Genomic DNA, 4,684 nt, shown 5'->3' with positions numbered 1-4,684 from the left:
GTAGGATAGTAAGAAAAAAAAGAGAGAGAGAGAAAGAAAGAAAGAAAGAAAGAAAGAAAGAAAGAAAGAAAGAAAGAAGGAAAGAAAGAAAGAAAGAAAGAAAGAAAGAAAGAAAATTTATTTCCATTATGGAATGTGAATCATTAATAAAGTCAACATTTTCAGTTTTAAAAACCCTTTAAACATTTTACTGACTTATTGTATTGCTTGCAGGCAGAATTGTATTGACCTTGTAAACCTTTAAGTATACTTAATATATATAAAGACATATTGATTTTAATTGTTCACTCCATAATCTAAATCATGTCTCTGATCTCCAGGCTAACAATTAAAATGCCAACAAAACCCACTTGCTTCCCCCAATAACAAAATATCTCCAGAACAACAATAACATCTTAACCAATTTGCACACATTCCTATGTGGGGGAGCCCTTAGGTAACTTATCTTAATTAAAATTATTTGTTTAGAAAAGGGATGGGCTGGAGCCATAGCACAACGGGTAGGGCATTTGCCTTCCACGCAGTCAACATGGTCGACCTGAGTTCTATTCCTTCGCCCCTCTCAGAGAACCCGGCAAGCTACCAAGAGTATCTCGCCTGCATGGCAAAACCTGGCAAGCTACCTGTAACATATTTAATATGCCATACACAGTAACAAGTCTCATGGTGTTACTGACCTGCTTGAGAAAATCGATGAACAATCGGAGGACAGTGACAGTGACAGAAAAGGGATACATGGGATACATTTTACATGGCTTTGTATATTCCTTGGGTTTTCAATAAGTAACTTTTCTTCAAATATAATAATTAATAATGTCAATAATCTCAATTAATTTAATCTTTTTAACTAAAAAATATTCTGTTGTTAAAGTGTCCTAATTTTGATAGAAGGTAGTGAGCACTCTCTTGCTAAATATGATATTGAATGCTTAAGCATGAAACTCTGTCTTTAAAATCATGGTAAAGTGCTCGCTTCGGCAGCACATATACTAAAATTGGAAGGATACAGAGAAGATTAGCAGGTCCCCTGAGAAAGGATGACATGCAAATTGGTGAAGCGTTCCATATTTTTAAAAAAAGAAAAAATAAATAAAATCATGGTAAATCACAATTCCTGAATAAAAATTAAAATGTAAATCATTAAATAAGTTGAAAAATATTACTTCAATTTCAATTACACATTTGAATCACTACTTCTGTTCATCAATCGATTGTCAGCATTGTCACTCGTTTTCTGTGACTTTAATATACTTAACATTCTAATTCTCCTGGAGCAAAGATATCAATTTATGTCAACGTTATATAACCCACAGATTAGCATGGAGAAACTATCCACAGAAACCACCCACAGAAAGCGAAACACACAAGGAGTTTGCAAAATACGGGGAAATTCAGCATTCTCTGCCAATGATTAAAAAAAACTCCATAAAATATAATCTGCTTAAGGAATTTGTTCTCATCCTTATTTTAAAAAAGAAGCAAAAATCTTAACTATATTTAATGCCAGTATAAGGGCTAGTGCAAGGCTATGACAATGAGATACACCCTATAAATTGATCCATTTTAATGCCAAAATATCAATTTCAAACCATCATAGAGGGAAGAATAATCCAAAAGAATTATTTTTTTTTAAATTTTTATTAGTGAAACACCATGAGGTACAGTTGTAGACTTACAAATTTTTTGCTTAGGTTTCAGTTATACAATGACCCATCCCTCCACTAGTGCCCATTCTCCACCACCACTGATCCCAGTATCCCTCCCACCCTCCATCCCGCCCATCCCACCCTGCCTCTGTGGCAGGGCATTCCCTTCCAAAAGAATTCTTATCTCAATAAATTAAACAGAATGGTACTGGATTAGGGAAAGAACTTCTGAATAGATACATGGGATAAAATACCAATAAAAAACTTTCCATTGAAAGTTATAACTGAATTCAAGTTCACAGAAGTTATTTAAAATTGTTTAAATGCTGATTGTAAAATTGAAGTAAAAATGTTAATGGGCAAGAGACATGCCAAGTAATTTCTGGAAAACACCTAGATATAGTTTATCTTTTTACCAGAGTGTAGGATAACAGTTTTTTCCTTCCTGCATAGCCTCAGGTAGTTCAGGTATATTGGGTTGCTCCCATCACAGTACCCCCATTCCTCTGTGTTTATTTGTAACTTCTTTTTTTGTGCTCTGTTGACTTGTAAATATTGTTTTACTCTTCTCCCTAAGTCCTTTGCATAGTTTATTCAGAACAATGTCCTTTTTTGTATGGACACAAGAAGACATGCTTTTGTAATGAGACTTTCAGTGATATTTTCCTCCTGGGCATCTGTTCTCTCACCTAAGTCTCAGCTGCCTTTATTTCCTAGCGCCCCCAAAAGCAGGGTCCTGACGAGGGACTGGATGGAACCAGGGCAAGCGGTAAGCTATATGCTACCCTGGCATCAAGATGGGCCTGGCCAAAGAGCCATAATGCTTAACTATAAGTTAAGAGCTTGGTCATGGACAAATGCTGTCATGATCCAAAATGTAATAAATAGAATTGGATCCTGCTAGGGTTAGGAATGATTAATCTGGCCTGAGTGCTGTAGTCTGAGTCTGTGGCAAGATGTTCCCAGGATAGCTGCCCTACAAGCCTCAATGTCATCTCTAACTGTGCCCATACAAAAATAACTAGTATTGAGATGTTGATAGAGTTATTGGACTAGGGAAAAAAGAAAAAACACCTAGGGGGTACTTTGCCCTTGGGCAGTCAGGAAGGGCTTTGGAATAACCTAGATGGTGTTCCCTTTGAACTTGGTGGGCCCTCAGGAAGGGCTTTCTTATGTTGATTTTGCTACCTGACTGGGTGCAGTGTCATCCCAGAGTGCAGGTGAGTTGGAGAGACGAGAGAGAGAGAGAGAAAGAGAGAGAGAGAGAGAGAGAGAGAGAGAACAGGGCAGCAAGATGGCCCGTGGAGAAGCTAGCAAGGGGGACAGAGAGAGAAGAGTGTAGAAGAAGAATACAGCAGCAAGCACAGAGAGAGAGAGAGAGAGAGAGAGAGAGAGAGAGAGAGACAGAGACAGAGAGAGACAGAGAGAGACAGAGAGACAGAGAGACAGAGAGACAGAGAGACAGATCGCCCAGGCTGAGAGATGGAGTGGAGAGATGAGAGATGAGTGGGAAAGACAAAAGGAGACAGGAACGAGAGGAGGTGTGAGACCAGAATGGGAGGCTCAGAGAGATTGGGGCAGGCAGGCATGTGGCGAGAATGGAATAAATGGCAACTGATCAATCAACTGGCTTGGCCCTCCTTTTGTCCACCATCTGCCCCAGGGCCTGGGCAGCCTTGGCTGAGTAAGCGGCCCAAGCCCACCCAGAACCTGGGCTTCCAGGGAAGAGACTTCAGAGGCACTCCCTGCCGCCCCATGAGAAGTTTTTTACACCAGAGTACAGAGATATAGTAAGCCAGAGGACACAAAGTAGAGTATGCCCAATCAAATCATCCCATGAATGATGCCTAAACTAAAAATGCCTTTGTACCTCTACTAAAAAAACTGAAAAACCAAAGTATATAATATAGTACTTGCGAGCTGAAAATCAGCACTCTAGGAAATATAGCAAAAATTTGTAAAAATTCAATTAAGTAAGATTCAGAAATTACAACATACAATCCAAAATGTTCATGGGTGCAAAGTAACAGAAAATACAGCTCATAACCAGTACAAAAACAGTATATTGTGGGTCAGAGTAATAATAAGGGGGATTAAGGCTCATTCATTGAATGTGGCAGACCCTGATCCCCATCAGCATCACGTTGTCCCTTGAGTATCAAACTTCACTGAGTGAAATCATATAGTTTCCTGTACACTGTTGAGTGAAACTTCGAAGACCCATGCACCTCAAATATGTCCCAGGTATTCTCCAGCACTGCAGAACCCTACAAAGTTTGAATCCTCTGCCTCTTGCATTGAACTGGTAGCCTAGATGCCTGAGAATTACTCGCGGCCTACTGAGGACCACTTAGAAACCCATCCCCGCCACCCCCCACGCATTTTTTTTTCTTTTTGGGTCACACCCGGCGATGCACAGGGGTTACTCCTGGTAGGAGTCACTCCGGGCAGTGCTCAGGGGACCATATGTGATGTTGGGAATCGAACCGGGGTCGACCAAGTGCAAGGCAAACTCCCTACTCACTGTGCTATCTCTCCAGCCCCAGCATTTTTTTTTTAAGTAAATGGAAATAGATCAGAATGGGACTGGAATTATTTGATAAAATTGTTCAGTAATCCCATAGAAACACTAGATTCATGACATTCAGAATGTATATGAAAAAATAAATATAATTTTGATAGAAATGGAAAATATCAGTGAATGCCCATGCTCAATAGAATGGACCAGCATAAAAAATTATAATATCTGAAATGAGAACTGAAGTAGAAGGAAAGAACAAAATATTAGAAACTGCAGATAGAAAGATAGACAAGGACAGAAGTGAAAAATAAAGAAGCAGAAAACACTGAGAATGAAGGAGACATTTTAAAATTTAGAAGTTATCAGCTTAGTTTGCGTTTATTAGAGTATTTGGAGTATTTGTTAAATAAAAATAGTTTGGGTCAAACTCATCATGATGTCATTTTTGGGAGAACTAACTCTGTTGTGAGATGTAAGAATTAGGTTGTTGTAATAAGTAACAAAAGGATATTGATTA

General features: G+C 38.8%; 1 non-coding gene across 1 annotated transcript; it reads left to right on the top strand.

Annotated features, from left to right (window-relative positions):
• The first annotated feature begins 965 nt into the window (after window positions 1-965).
• LOC130027833 (U6 spliceosomal RNA) lies at window positions 966-1,072 on the top strand. The gene has a single exon (XR_008793060.1). It is a non-coding gene; the product is annotated as a U6 spliceosomal RNA (small nuclear RNA).
• The last annotated feature ends 3,612 nt before the right edge of the window (window positions 1,073-4,684 follow it).

This window comes from Sorex fumeus, unplaced genomic scaffold (assembly GCF_029834395.1).
Source record: "Sorex fumeus unplaced genomic scaffold, SorFum_2.1 ptg000037l, whole genome shotgun sequence".
NCBI classification, from domain to species: domain Eukaryota; kingdom Metazoa; phylum Chordata; class Mammalia; order Eulipotyphla; family Soricidae; genus Sorex; species Sorex fumeus.
The sequence above is the reverse complement of the archived record's forward strand: the minus strand, read 5'-3'. Positions and strand labels throughout refer to the sequence as shown.